Genomic DNA, 15,729 nt, shown 5'->3' with positions numbered 1-15,729 from the left:
GGAATCTTTGCTGGCCTTTGTCTTGAGGGCCTGTGAGTAGCATCTCCCGAGAAGGTTCTGGCCCTTTTCCAGGCATTTCCTCTGCTGGGGGTCTCCACACCTGGGGAGTCAGGCAGGTCCGGGCTTCCCCTTTCCCAGATGAGGGCTCAGAGTCAGAAGCGAATCAACTGCCTTTATCCACCCAAAATCATGGGCCTTCCATGCCGGGTTCTCTGCTCTGCTTCCCCTAAGACTTCAATCGAGAGAAACACAATTGCCCACCAGGAGCTCATGGTCAAGGAACGGGGACCCTGCCATCGCCACCAAGTGAGATGCTTGGAAGGAAGGAACGGTCGTGAAAGTCGGTGCCACGTGACAGCCACGGGCGAGGCCCTGCCGGTGCACTGCAGTCAACCATCTTCACTGATTCTGTATTTGCAAATCCACCTACTCACTAAAATGTGTTTATAACCTTAAGATCAACACTCACCATACTTTTGTGGTTATTCCTAACAAAAAAAAAAAATTTGAGTTGCTTAGTTCCCATGTTCCCAGCTGAGATGAACCAGGCAAACAGTCTGTCTTCCAGTTCCAGCTCATCCCATAGCAAGGCTCCTTCCTCCCAGCACTCTCTTTAGTGCCGTGTATTTTGCATTTTTGCGCTTTCTCTGGGTGATTTTGCATTTACAACGACCCCTGAGGTAGCGCTGTCTAATGATGTGCTTTACAGAGGAAATACAGGTGTGAGGTAAGCTTTGCTCAAGCATGAGGTGCTGTTGGCTGTGAGTTCAATATTAATGAATCAACAATAATACTTTGGCCACCTGATTTAAAGAGCCACCTCATTGGAAAAGACCCTGATGCTGGGAAAGATTGAGGGCAAAAAGAGAGAGGGCAGCAGAGGGTGAGATGGTTAGATGGCATCACCCACTCAGTGGACATGGGTCTGAGCAAGCTCTGGGAAACTGTGGAGGACAGAGGACCTTGGTGTGCTGCAGCCCATGGGGTCGCTGCAAAGAGGTGGATACAACTTAGTGACTGAACATCAACTGTATATGAAGCAAAGTTATATGCTGGTCAGTTGATGAAAAAATGCAGTGGGCCTATATTTCCCCAAGAAGCAAGGGTTCAGTATTCACAAGTTCAGTGTCTCTGCAACTTTATAGAACATCACATTGCAAATAACAAGAACAGACTGTATCTCACTTTCCTGCGAGAGCCCCATGGCTCTGGGTACCCACATGGGAGATGAAGAACAGGTTTGAGTAGGTTCTTGCCAAAGTCACACCCCAGATATGGAGACAGCAGAGCAGGGCTCAGACCTCAGTCCGACTGTAAAACCTGTCCATTGTGCCCCGCCAAGGACAGAAACAGACATGTTCGAGGGCCCCCTAAGTTCGTTCTAGAGAGATCTAACAGGTTCAGCCCACATGGGGAGCAGAGTGGAAGGTTTAAAGATACAGACTCAAGCTTCCATCTCCAATGCTCAACAGTCATCCACAGAGTGGGGATAACAGCTACCTCCCAGATCTTGGGGCTGAGTGGGGGGATCCATGACTGTATGTAAAGCCCTGGCTTATCCTGAGCTCTCAGAAAGTAGCAGCTTAGAGGAGTCACTGAGTCACTGGGAAATTGTGGAAACTGTGGAAACTGAGTCCACAGCTTTTGACTGCTTTGATGGTATTTTCTGCTCCTCTCTGAGGGCCAGGACAGGCTGAGATCTGAAACAAATTCAGCCTCACCACGGACCCTCTAAGCTTCCCCTGGGGTCTCTGGGTCTCCCCAAGACACATGATCTGAGGCCCAGCTCATTGGTTCCCCGGAGTCTGGGCAGCTATAGGAGATGCATGCACGCTCAGTCATGTCTCACATTTTGCAACCCCACGGACTGTAGGCTGCCAGGCTCCTCTGTCCATGGGATTCTCCAAGCAAAATTATTGGAGTGGGTTGCCATGCCCTCCTTCAGGGGATCTTCCTGACCCAAAGATGGAATCCAGGACTCCTGTGTCTCCTGCATTGCAGGCAGATCACAAAAATGACTTTAAAGCTGCTAGGATTTTGATTGGGATTGCAATGAATCTATAGGAAGAATCGGCAACCTAACACCATTGTCTTCCAGTCTATGAACGTGGTATAGCCCTGTCTCTTGTTTAGTTCTTTGATTTTGCTCTATAATTTTCATGGTTCTCAGTATAAAAGTCTTGCACATCTTTACATTGATTCCTGGGTTTTTGATATCTAGCTGTTATCCAAAATGATGTATTTTCCATTTCAGTTTTTTGGCTGGTGATAGAAATATAATTTATGCTTACACATTGACTTTGATTCCAGTGACTTTACTTGAATTCTTTATTAATTCTAGTAACTTGTAGGTTTATGTAGCATTTCTATGTACAGAATCATGTCATTTATAAATAATGATGGTGTCTTTTTTTGCATTCCAATCTTTATGCCATTTGTTTCTTTTTATTTCTTCCTATTACTGGCCAAGACTGCCAGTACACTGTCAGCCAAAAGGAGGGAGAGTGGTCTTGTTTGCAGTCTTAGGGCACACTTTCAATAACTCGCCATTAATTATGTGTGTTGGACAATTGTCATAGATACATTTTATCAGGTAAAGAAGTTCCCTTCTGATTCTGTGTTGCCAGAAGTTTTATCATGAATGAGTGTGGAATTTTTCACATGCTTTTCCTGCATTTTTTTCACACTTTTTCATAGACATCATCACATGAATTATCTCCTTTTTAATTTTAATGAAATGAATCACATTGATGAGTATTCAATTTTTTAATTAATTGTTTGCTGTTTTGCAATGTTGTGTTAGTTTTTGCTGTACAGCAAAGTGAATCAGCTATCAGTTCGGTTCAGTCACTCAGTTGTGTCCCACTCTTCCTGACCCCGTGGACTATAGCACGCCAGGCTTCCCCATCCATCACCAACTCCTGGAGCTTGCTCAAATTCATGTCCATCAAGTCGGTGATGCCGACCATCTCATCCTGTGTCATCCCCTTCACCTCCTGCCTTCAACCTTTCCCAGCATCAGGGTCTCTTCGAATGAGTCAGTTGAAAGAAATGCGAAAGTGTTAGTTGCTTAGTCATGTCCGACTTATTGCGACTCATAGACTGTAGCCCGCCAGGCTCCTCTGTCCATGGGATTTCCCAGGCAAGAGTACTGGAGTGGGTTGCATTTCTTACTCCAGAGGATCTTCCCAACCCAGGGATGGAACCTGGGTCTCCTGCATTGCAGGCAGATTCTTTACCACTGGGGAAGTCTATAAATATATAGAATGTTTCATGACTTTGTCATCCTTGTGCAAGGACTGCTAATCTTCTCTATATCATTTCAATTGTAGTGTATGTGCTGCCTAAGCGAGCCCGGATTTTCAAATGTTAAACTAGCCTTGCATTTCTAGAATAAACTTCACTTGGTGGTAATGTATTACCTATCCTTGCATATCATTGGATCGATTTGCTAATATTTTTGTTTAGGATTATTGTGTGCATATTCATGAGAACAATCTATAATCTATACCATAACTTAACCCATTGAAGACCAGAAACGTGCCCACCCATGCTCCTAGCTTAACTCATTCCCATTTGGGTTATACGCCCACTGTTCACATTCCTGATGAGGAAAGTTCTCACTCCGGACTTGGTCTTGGAATTCAGACTGCCACTATCTACTCTAGCAAAATCGTACCCAAAAGTTTATCACTCAGTTTATTACTGAGTTCCATGCTCGGTTAGAAGCCAGGCAAGAGGGAAATGACAATCCACTCAAAATCCCATGGACAGAGAAGCCTGGCAGGCTACAGTCCATGGGGTCACAAAGGAGTTGGACATGACTGAGCGACCAAACACACGAGACTCTAGCAAGCAGATCATCTCAGCATGGCCAGTAGTCATTGGGCAGTTAATATTCACAACTAATAGCACTGGAGCACCACCTATATACTCAAGGCACTGACCTTGACCCTGGTGGTCAAGTTCTCCTGTTTCTCCCCCTACAGACCTTCTCGCCCTACAGAGCTCCTCGCCCTATAGAGCTTGCCCTGCTGGAGAGGGGCTCCTTTACCACTGGCCGTGGTTACTTAGCAACTCAACTTTGAAACAAAAAGTTCTTCCCACACGTTCTTTTTGAATCTTCTTCATCGGTTTTATTAAAGAGTTATCTAAGATAACAAGGTAAGCAGTTCAAATACCATTGTCATTAACAACTGCATATTTGTCTGAGTCAAGGTCACGCCCATACTGTGCAACTGAGGCAGAAATAACGTGGATGCTGTGGCTTCCGTGAAACTCATCCCCAAACTCCTAGTTTAGATTCTATCACTAGCCACGGACTGTTGTTTTTGCTGTTTAATCACTCAGCCATCTCTGACTCTTTGCAACCCCGTGGACTGCAGCACGCCAGGCTTCCCTGTCCTTCACTATCTCCCAAAGTTTGCTCATAACTCATGTCCGTTGAGTCAGTGATGCCATCCAGCCACCTCATCCTCTGCCGTCCCCTTCATCTCCTGCCCTCAGTCTTTCCCAGCTTCAGGGTCTTTTCCAGTAGGTCGGCCTTTGTGTCACGTCTGGCGAGTAAATATGTAAATATGAATTTAGCTCTTACTATTAAATGCCACTGAGTGTCTTTTCTTTGGTTTTCTGCAGTGTGACTGTGTCGTGCCGAGATGTGGTGTTTTTGTGCATTTGTTTCTGTTGTTTTGTTTCTTTTTGTTTGCGTGGTTTTTTTTTTTTTTTTTATGTTCTCTGAGCTTCCTAGATCTATGGTTGACTGCCTGTCAATTTTTTTAAATTAAAGTAGAGTTGATTTACATTGTTGTGATAGTTTCAGGTATATAGCAAAGTGATTCACACACACACGTATGTATATATGTTCTTTTTCAGATTCTTTTCCTTACAAGCTGCTGTGCTGTTTGTGTGTGATCAGTTGTGTTCCACTCTTTGCGACCCCACGGACTGTAGCCCGCCAGGCTCCTCTGTCCATGGGATTCTCCAGGCAAGAATCCTGGAGTGGGTTGCCATTTCCTCCTCCAGATGATCTTTCTGATTCAGGGATCGAACCTGGGTCTCCTGCTTCTCCTTCATTGGCAGGTGGATTCTCTATCACTGCACCACTTGGGAAGCCCTATAGGTTATTATAAGATGTATTAAGCATAGTTCCCTGTGCTATATGATACGACCTTGTTATTTATCTAATTTATACAGAGTAGTGTGTAGATATCGATCCCAAGTTCCTGAGTTAGGAGGGATAAGCTAGGTGCCTGTCATTAACTTTTGAAAATTCTCAGCCATCATTATTTCAGATATTCTGCTCTCTCGCTCTTTCTGCTCCTCATGGGATCCCAGCTTCACAGATGTTACAGCTTTGGAGACAGCCTCACAGTTCTTGGCTGCCTTTCCTGTTTTTTTCTCTTTGCACTTCACTTCGGAAAGTTTCTCTTGACATCTATTCAGATTCACTGAGTCTTTCCTCAGCCGTGTCCAGTCCACAGATGAACCCACCAGAGGCATCCTTTATTTCTGCCATTGTTTTCCATCTCTGGTATTTCCTTTTGATTCTTCCTTAGAGGTTCCATCTCTCTGCCTAAATTACCCATCTGTTCCTGCATGGTGCCCACTTTTTCTATTAGAACCCTTTATGTATTAATCAGTTATTTTAAATTCCTTGTTAGAGGGACTTCCCTGGTGGTTCAGTGGTTAAGAATTCACCTTCCAATGCAGGGGACGTGGGTTCAATCCCTGGTCGAGGAGCTAAGATCTCACATGCCACGGGGCAGGAAAGCTCACATGCTACAGCGAAGAGCCCACAGGACACAGCCAAGACCCAGACAAAATGAAGAGCTAGTGCATCCAAAAGTCTATCAATCAATCAATAAATTTCCTGTTTGATAGTTTCAGGCTGGTATCCTATCTGAGTCTCGTGCTGATCATTGCTCTGTCTCTTCAAATTGTGATTTTTTTTCCCTTACCTTTTGGCATGCTTTGCAATATTTTGCTGAAAGCTGCACAGGTTGTATGAAATGATAGGAATTGATGGGTTTTTAGAATGAGGGTACACGTTAATCTGCCTAGGAGTAAGGCTATATGTAAAGCTCTCCATAGACGTACGTGCCAGAAGCTTCAAATTCTTGAGTGTCAGATTCCTCCCCTGACCTCAGGGTTCCCTACACGCTCCTCCTCAGATAGAATCTGAGACCTGCAGCTCTTTCAGTGGCAATGCACCAGTTAGCATCAGTTCAATTCAGTTCAGTCACTCAGTTGTGGCCGACTCTTTGTAACCCCATGGACTGCAGCACGCCAGGCCTCCCTGTCCATCACCAACTCCCGGAGTTTACTCAAACTCATGTCCATTGAGTTGGTGATGCCATCCAACCGTCTCATCCTCTGTTGTCCCCTTCTCCTCCTGCCTTCAATCTTTCCCAGCATCATGGTCTCTTCCAATGAGTCAGTTCTTCACATCAGGTGGCCAAAGTATTGGAGTTTCAGCTTCAGCATCAGTCCTTCCAATGAATATTCAGGACTGATTTCCTTTAGGATGGACTGGTTGGATCTCCTTGCAGTCCAAGGGACTCTCAAGAGTCTTCTCCAACACCACAGTTCAAAAGCATCAATTCTTTGGCACTCAGCTTTCTTTATAGTCCAACTCTCACATCCATACATGCCTACTGGAAAAACCATAGCTTTGACTAAATGAACCTTTGTTGGCAAAGTAATGTCTCTGCTTTTGAATATGCTGTCTAGGTTGGTCATAACTTTCCTTCCAAGGAGCAAGTGCCTTTTAATTTCATGGCTGCAGTCACCATCTGCAATTAGCATACTAGGGCCCTGCTGGGGCCCTAGAGAGGGGTGGGGGATGGGGAGTACCCTAGCATCTCCCAATTAAATATCAGACTTTTCTTTATTGTTATACTTTGGTTGCACTGGGTCTTCATTGTGGCCTGCAAGCTCTTCACTGAAGTACACAGGCTTCTCAAGTTGCAGCTCGAGCTTTTCTTGTGGTGCCTGGGATCTAGAGCACACGGGCTCAGCAGTTGCTACTAACCCTGGCATTGGAAGACAGACTCTGAACCCCTGGACCACCAGGGAAGTCCCCTAAATGTCAGTCTTTTAGTGCACCTGTGTCTCAGGGTTATTTCTTCCAGTGGTAGAGCTGTACCTTCTGCCTCCCCAACTTCTCTGGCTGCAGCAATTCCAAGCAAGTTCCTATCCTGTTTGTTTCTCCCTGAGGTGATTTGGGAAGTCTGGAGGTGGCTGCAGGGAGAATTCCCATTCTCCACATGGGATTGGGCTTCCCTGTGGTTCGGATGGTAAAGAATCTGCCTGCAATGCAGAAGACCTGGGTTTGATCTCTGGGTCTGGAAGATCCCCGAGAGAAAGAAATGGCAACCCACTCCAGTATTCTTGCCTGGAAAATCCCATGGACAGAGGAGCCTGGTAGGCTACAGTCCATGGAGTCACAAAGAGTCAGACACGACTGAGTAACTAACACACACACATGCACACACATGGGATAAGCCTCTTCACCAGGATTTTTCTGCTGTCCTCCCACCAAGGACTCTAGAGGGTCTTTACAGATCTTCTCCTGGAGAACCTGGTGGGATTCCTGGAGATAAAACCCATGAAAGTATGAGCCTTCCCCACCCCTCCCCCCTGCCAAGACAGGAAACCCTGGGAGTTTCTCAGCTGGTCCATACGCAGCCTTCCAGCAATTCATCAAAATTACCACTCAGTGTTCCTACCAGCCTGTGGCCCCAGGGATTATTTCAACTGAACAGACCTCAGCTGTGATCCTCCAGAGTTCCGTCTCTCCAGATGGCAGGGTGACAGCTCACCTTGCAACCTCAGTTCTCTGATGGGCCCAAGAAAAACTGCTGATTTTCCATTTGGGAAGGTGATGCAAACTCAGGGAGATAGTGAAGGACAGGGAGGCCGGGTGTGTTGCAGTTCATGGGATCACAGGGAGCTGGACACGACTTGGCGAATGAAGAACAAAAAAATGGTGAAGGTGATGATTTCCAGGTTTTCCACATGGCAGAGCTGCAACTGAAAGCCCTGTAACTGTGTTCTAATCAGATTCCTTCCCAAGATCTCACCCAAAGAAAGTATTTCACTGCTCACCCAGCATTCAAAGCCCCCCATCTGGGGGTGTGAGTGTGTAGCTTCTGGGACTTCCCTGGGGGTCCAGTGGCTAAGATTCCATGTTCCCAATGCAGGGGGCCCGGGTTCGATCCCTGATGGGAGAACTAGATCCCACATGCCAGAACTAAGAGTCCACGTGCTGCAACTAAAGATCCCTCATGCCCCAATGAAGACTGAATATCCCATGTGCCTCAAGTAAGACCAGGCACAGCCAAATACACACATACATAAATATTAAAAAAAGAAGAGAAAGTACAGCTTCGCACTTCATGGTGAGAAGAAATGGGCACGGTGGGCTGGTGGCTCCAAGCACTCCCTTCACGGGAGCTGTAGGGAGGAACAGGACATTTCGACCAGCGGGAGAACAAGGAGACGAAGCTTTTCTTCTTGAACCTGCATGGAGAAGGAGTCTCCATCTCTGGCTAACATCTCATGCTTGGTGTGGGCACGTGGATATGCCTGGCTTGCTCCAGAAGCATCAACATGCTGAGGGTGGAAACCAGCTGGGTCCTCTTTAGCCTCTCAGTGCCTGGACAGGGCTGGTGTGTGCAAGTGCTCCTTAGATGCTGGCTGAACTAAATGACCTTGAACCAAAGTCTCTGGAACCAGAAGCCACCAGGGCCAGGCTGACCCTGCAGGACGGGACAACCCTCACTCGATCTTCAGGTCCAGCCTGGCACCCAGCGGGCATGCATTAAACATTTGCATAATTAAAATAAGTACATGAGGGACTGTCCTGGCTGTCCAGTGGTTAAGACTCTGCTTTCCAGTGCAGGGGGCAGGGGTTCAATCCCTGGTCGGGGAACTAAAATCCCACATGCCTCTGGGCCAAAAAACCAAAACAGAAAACAGAAGCAATACTGTAACAAATTCAATGAAGACTTTAAAAATGGTCCACAACCAAAAAAAATATCTTAAAAATAAATAAATAAAATAAATACATGATGATCTGAGAGACTGGGGTGTCCAGAAACCTCCAGAAAAAAAATCCAATTTGTGACTTACTGGATATCTGAAAGTGAAAGTCACTCAGTCATGTCCAACTCTTTGAAACCCCATGGACTATACAGTCCCCAGAATTCTCCAAGCCAGAATACTAGAGTGAGTTGCTATGCCCTCTTCCAGGGGATCTTCCTAACCCAGGGATTGAACCCAGGTCACCTACATTTTGGGCAGATTCTTTACCAGCAGAGCCAGCAGGGAAGCCCTGGATACTTGGAGTGGCACATTTCCTTTCATTATAACTGTACCTTATTTGGAAAAGGAAATGGCACCCCACTCCAGTATTCTTGCCTACAGAATTCCATGGACAGGGGAGCCTGGTGGACTATGGTCCATGGGATCGCAAAGAGTCGCACACGACTGAGTGCACAGCACACACCTTATTTAACTGGTCTGCAAGTGAGTTTGTTTTTCCTGATTGCCAAAGTCTGCCATAAGACAAAGAGGAGGAGCGGTGGGAGGAGAGACATGAGTCTAACGTTAAGAAAAATCTCCATCCCAATTTGAAATGGATAACCAACAAGGACCTACTGTATAGCACAGGGAACTCTGCTCCATATTATATGGCAGCCTGGACAGGAGGGGAGTTTAGGAGGAATGGACACGTGCACATGTATGGGTGATTCCATTCGCTGTTCACCTGAAACTATCACAGCATTGTTTTGTGTGTGTGGGGGGGGGGTGGGTGTTTGTTTTCTTTTTTCTTTATTCTTTTATTTTATGGGATTTTTTTGTTTTCTCTTTTTTAATTTTTTTTTATCACAACATTGTCAACTGGCTATACCCCATACAAAATAAAAAGACTTAAAAAAAATCTCCATTCAGTCCAGTTGAACACCCATTTTCTGATACATCTAGAGGCCTGAGCATGGGGGCACATGGAGGGCTTTCTTCTCTGGCTTATACTCGGGCTTATACACAGATATGAAGACACCACCCTGAGGGCTTTCTTCGCTGGCTGCAGAGAGCAAGGAAGGCATAGAAGGGAAGGGTCCAGGCTTGGAGAGCATCCATTACTCTTGCACAGCCTCCATTTCCTCTGCTGTAGGATGGGGTGACTGTGGAAACCTATCTTGCAGAGTTGCTACATAAGCTCTTCACAGTCTCCTCTGCACTGCCTGACCCAAGGCCGCAGAGGTGCAAAAGAAGCTCTCAGAGAGCAGCAGCCCTCAGCACTTTATACTCCATGCTGTGGACGGTTTTGGAGCTAGGACAGCAACGATGATGATCAAATGCTACGGGAGCAGCATCTCTCCGTGGATGAGATATAGGACTGGAGGCAGGAAGGTCCAGGGAGTCTGAGGCCCCAGCTAGGATGAGTAGGAGTGGGCCTGGCTTGCAGTCGTGGGTCCCTCTGGCTCAGCCTCTCAGGTCTGGTGACATACATCCCACAGCCTCGTGTCTACCCAGATGGGAGCATCCGAGGCTGAGCCTTGGCATCTCCTCCCTAACATCCTAACTGGGGCCCAGGGTTCTGAGGATCTGGGCTGCCCTAGCCTGTTGGCTATGCTGGCTCGATAGCACCTGGAGATCCCTAGATGTCACTTCGCTGGGACAAAGAGGCTTCCTCATGCCGCCCAGAGAAGGTGAGAGAGTTCAGAGGCCTCGTGGTCCTTTGAATTAGTCCACACCAAGAAAGCTGAGCACTGAAGAACTGATGCTTTTGAACTGTGGTGTTGGAGAAGACTCTTGAGAGTCCCTTGGACTGCAAGGAGATCCAACCAGTCTATCCTAAAGGAAATCAGTCCTGAATATTCATTGGAAGGACTGATGCTGAAGCTGAAACTCCAATACTTTGGCCACCTGATGTGAAGAACTGACTCATTGGAAAAGACCCTGATGCTGGGAAAGATTGAAGGCGGGAGGAGAAGGGGACAACAGAGGCTGAGATGGTTGGATGGCATCACCGACTCAATGGACATGAGTCTGAGTAAACTCCGGGAGTTGGTGATGGACAGGGAGGCCTGGCATGCTGCAGCCATGGAGGTCGCAAAAAGTCAGACATGACTGAGCGACTGAACTGAACCGAACACCATCTTGCCTCCATCCACCCCCTTCATTCTTTCCCTGGCTGAGCATCCACTGTGTGTTAAGCCCCAGAGCTGGCCCCAGAGACCAAGGAAGATCCAGACAAGGTCTCTGCCTTCCAGGAGCTCCCAGTCTGATCACCAGGCTGTGAATCTGGCAGGAGGGAAGGTGAGCAGGTGCAGGGGCCCAGAGATGGTGGAGGAAGGGCCTCTGGAGAAAGAAGGTGGTATGAGTGAGTCAGGGACCCTTCCTTGGGGCTGGTTCTAGGCACACAGGAGGGGCTGAAAACTGGTGAGGGGCCAGGCCAGAGGGCCTGGAGAAAGACAGGCAAAGAAGGGTACCACCCATCTCCCACCTACCCCTGCCCCAGCCTCCTCTCTTCATCCTTCCTGCCTGCTTTCTCCAGACCCTCTCCCTGTACCCCAGTCTCTGTGTCCCAGGCACCCCCATTCCTGCCTCTCCACCGTTTCTCTGACTCTCAGAAGTCTCCCCAAGCCCCAGGCTCTTTTGGAATCCCTGCCTCCACTTCCTTCATTTCTCTGCATCCTTGGATCTCCAAAGTCTCAGACTAAATTTTATCTGGATCCTTCTCGGCCTCTCTTTGCCTCCGTCTCCCTCCATCTCGACCGGACTCTATCTCCCAAAGCCTGTGCCTTGCCGCGCCCCTCCTGGAGTTCCAGCTTGCCCACGTGCCTCACCCCTCAGCCCCGCCGCATCGATCTGCCAGGACTTCCCCGCTTCCAACCGGCGGGCCTGGAGGCCCCGGGCGTGGGCGATGCGGGGGGGAAAGTTCCAGGAGGCGCAGAGGAGGGGGCACTCGGGCCTCCACGCCCAGAGAGACTCGCGTGCCAGTCACCTGCCTGCCGGCCTGGGCGCAGATGACGGCGGTCGACCTGGGAACCCCCGGGGCGCGCCTTTGTCTCCCCGCGGCCACGGAGGCTAATTAGATTGGAGATGGGGGGAGCGGTCCTTTTTCACGGCGGTGCTGAGGCCGCCACTCCGCCCGACAGCCCCGCGCTAGCCAGCCTGAGTCACGTCTATTGAAACCGTTTCGGCGGACCGCGCCCCCCACCCCATCTCCGCAGTGGTAGCTTGTTTGCGCGCGCGAGCGGGGACGCACCCCGGCCCCCCAAATCGGCCTGCGGGAACCGAGGAGACACGGGCCCCAGGCGAGGAAGGAATTTCCTTAGGCCCCGCGGGCTTGGGGACCAGAGAGACTGAGATTTAGCAGGAGAGAGAAATTTGGGGAGGAAGCCCAAAGGGTGTGAGGAAGCTGGAGGGGTGGCCGGAGCGCAGGAGAAAAAGGAGAGAGCGCCAGGGACGGAGCGGGAGAGAAGGCGAGACGTGGATGGGGGCGCGCGACGGCTGCGGAGAGCTGGCGGAGCAGGGACGTGGCAGGAGGAGACGGGAACCGGCGTGCGGACTAGGAGGGGCGGGGGCAGGGGCGGGAGCGCGGGGCAGGGGAGGGGCGAGGAGCAGCCAGAGGCAGCCGGACCCGCCGACCGCCGGACGCGCGGACCGCGCAGGGGCCCCACTCCCGCCTCGGGGCTGCAGCTCAGGGGGCCAGGGGACCGGGGTAAGCGGCCGGGGCGCCGCGGGTCCGCATTCTTCGTCTTTTCTTCCTCCGGCTCATTCCGGCCGATCGATACCTGCGCGGGCCCTGCCCCCGCCGCTAATATCTTTTTAATGAGTTCGCGGGGCTTAGAGCGAGTGCGAGCTGCCCTCCAGGGTGGATTTTCCCCTGGCAGATGTTTCGGGAGGAGGAGGCGCGCGGGGCCCCTGGGAGGTGGGGACAAATCTCTCCCTCCGAGGGGCGAGGCAGAAGACTCTCTTCTAAAGTTCAAAAGAAAGACGGGCTTTCACTCGGCCCCCAAAAATGTATTTCCCGGGGGACAATGGGCTCCTTTCTGCGCCTCCTAGGGCCGGCGGGGCGGGAGGGGCGGGAACCCGTGCGCCGCGGCCCCGCCTGACAGACGAGCGCCCCCTCCAGCCCGGACCGGGGCCGCCGAGTGAGGCCGCGGAAGCCGGGAGACAGGCTTCCCCTCCGGTCACCCCGGGAAGAGAACAGACCAGACCTGAGCGCACCGGCGAGAACGAAAGTGCCTTGCGGGCGGAGGAACGGGGCCTGGGGAGCCCTAGGAGGCCCCCCTCCAACCCTGTGCCCTGGGCCTCGCAGATGCGGCCACCGCACCCGAAGGGGCTCCTGCGGGTGCCTCGAGGGGAGGTAGGACAGGTCTCTGGGGTCGGGCTGTGGCCCGGGTTCTCTCCGCGATCCGCCCAGCGCGGGTCAACAAGTAGAAATCACCAGCCAGCCTCCAGCGGCCGCAGTGCGCCAAGTTCCGCTTCACCTGCCCGGATGTCCATCTGCCCCGCCCGCCCGCCCAGTGCCCCTCAGTCCGTGGGGTCGGCCTGCTCGCCGCCGCCTCCCTCTCTTCACTCCCGTGGGCGCGCGGAGAAGGGGGGACCCCGGGCTATGAGGATGACCTCCGAAGAGCCGCGGCCGATTGATTCGTTCCGCCCGGAGCCCGGGCCGCGTGAATAGGGGCCCGGGCTGCAGCGGCGGCGGCGGTGGCGACGACGGGGATAAAGATGTTGTCCCCGCCAAGGGGAGGGGGCGCGGGGCGGGAAGCGGGGCCATTCACTCCTGGCCCGGCCCCTGGGGAAGCCGCGCTGAAGAAAGGGGGCCGGGGCCTATTCAAGCCCTACGAGCCTCCCACAATGGACCGATATACTGGGGGCCTCTCTATTAACGCCCATGAATATTAAAGAGATCTCGGAGCGGCGGCCCGCGGGCGCGAGGGCGGAGGTGGCGGGGGGAGGCGGGGCGCGCCTGCGAGTTCAGGCCAGGCCCGAGCTAGGGGAGGGGGCTTGGAGCGGACACACTCCGCGCCCGGGACCCCCGAAAAAGGACTCGGTTCATCCGCGGAGAAACCTCAGGAAATGCAGGGCTTTCCCTCTCAATCTCAGCGAGGGTAGATGCAAGCGCGGGGGCCTTGCTCCCCAATTCCAAGGGGCCCTAATACTGGGGCGCGGTTGAATGGGTCGGCGCCTAGACACGAGGCACAAAATGTGAGCGCGCGGTGGAGATGCTCCCAGGCCGCTCCGCCTCCGCCCCGCCCACAGCACCAATTTCTGCGTTCTTGGGTGCAGACGAAGGGAATAGGGCTCTCTAGCTGCAGTCCGAACCCTCCATCACTTCATCTTCTGACCCCGAGCCAAGAAGGTCCAGGACCTAAATGCTGCACCCCAGGACAGAGGGACCGCACAGAATTGTCTCGGTGGGGTGTGGCCCCTGGAATCGGCAAAATTCGCAGGGTATTCATTGGAAAGTGACCTGACCCAGAGAGACACAAGGCGCGAAGAAGCCTCAGTTCACAAAGTCCAACGCAAACCATTGCACACACAGGGACATCGAGGCTCAGAGAGGAGAAGGGCCTTCCCAAGGACGCACGGCAGGCGTCGATCCGCCGCTGTCTCCCGGAGGCGCTCGCTGAGCTTGGCTGCGGCTCCTGGGGGCTCTCCCCGACGGCGTAGTCGCCTCCATCCTGGGCGCATCTTGCTCTCCACCGAGTCTTCCTAGAAACAGAGGCCCAGGAGCGGGGGAGGCTCCCACGCCCTGAGTCCCTCCGCTCCCCTCGGAGTCGAACTCTCGGCTCAAGCCAGAGCCAGTGTGGCTCTCTGGCGACGTCTGGAAGAAAGTCGAGGTTCCCGGGACCCTGACCCGCGCGCGGGCTGCAGCTCGCTCCTCCGCCGCGCTGCCCTCTGCTGGCGCCACGCCCGACGGTCGCCCCTGCTGCCCGTTGCGGCTTCCCCTGAGGCATCAGACTCGAGGTGACCTCAGGCCTTGGGTCTGAAGAATAGGGGTTCCCGCCTTCCTGACTCTATGCCCCGATGTGCACCCTGGGATGACAGGAGACCACTGGGCCAAACAGGGTGTGTCTTAGTGTGTCAGTGGTGGCCAGGTGCGGGGCTGGCTTAGCAAAGACAGGACTTGGCTGTGAAGGGAGCTCTTTGCCAAGGGGCACAAAGACAGTACTCCTTGTAGGAAACCAGGCCCCCTTGACCCTCTGCCCAAGTCCCCTCTCTGAGGACAAGGCCTGTAGGGGGGGTGGGTCCCATTCCTCCAGCTCACCAGTGAGCCCAAGGCACTGGCCTGAAGGTCCAGAAAATTGGTTATTGGAATCTGACATTGGTGGGGAGGGTGCGGAGTTCAGCAGATTGGGGTGCCCTCGGTGCTCCCCATTCCTCGTCTGTGGCTGGTAGGGGTTGGGGGGCGGGGTGGGACTTGAGACTAACCCTGGGCGGTAGCAAAGCCCGCAGGTTAGCGGTGGCCTTCCCGCTTTGGTTCCCGGCTCCCGGTTTCCCGAGAGAGACTGCGCTGGCCCTCCGGGAAGCCTTGGAATCTTCGTGAAGAAAGTCTGCTGGCCGGGTCAGGTTGAGGTGGGGTGGGGAAGCAAGTAGGGAGGGAGGGAGTGAAGTGGGAGGCCAGAAGAGAAAGAGGTAGGAGGCAGGAAGGGGTGCAGGACACTGGCGGGCTTCCCTAGGTCGCAGCTGAACTGAAGGAATCAAGGG

The 15,729-nt window shown here is 52.1% G+C and overlaps 1 pseudogene; it reads right to left on the bottom strand.

Annotated features, from left to right (window-relative positions):
- Window positions 1-3,255: 3,255 nt before the first annotated feature.
- LOC138990102 (U6 spliceosomal RNA) lies at window positions 3,256-3,356 on the bottom strand (annotated as a pseudogene).
- Between the last annotated feature and the right edge of the window lie 12,373 nt (window positions 3,357-15,729).

This window comes from Bos mutus, chromosome 11, assembly GCF_027580195.1.
Source record: "Bos mutus isolate GX-2022 chromosome 11, NWIPB_WYAK_1.1, whole genome shotgun sequence".
NCBI classification, from domain to species: domain Eukaryota; kingdom Metazoa; phylum Chordata; class Mammalia; order Artiodactyla; family Bovidae; genus Bos; species Bos mutus.
Note: the sequence above shows the minus strand (reverse complement) of the source record. Positions and strands in the feature narration are given on the sequence as shown.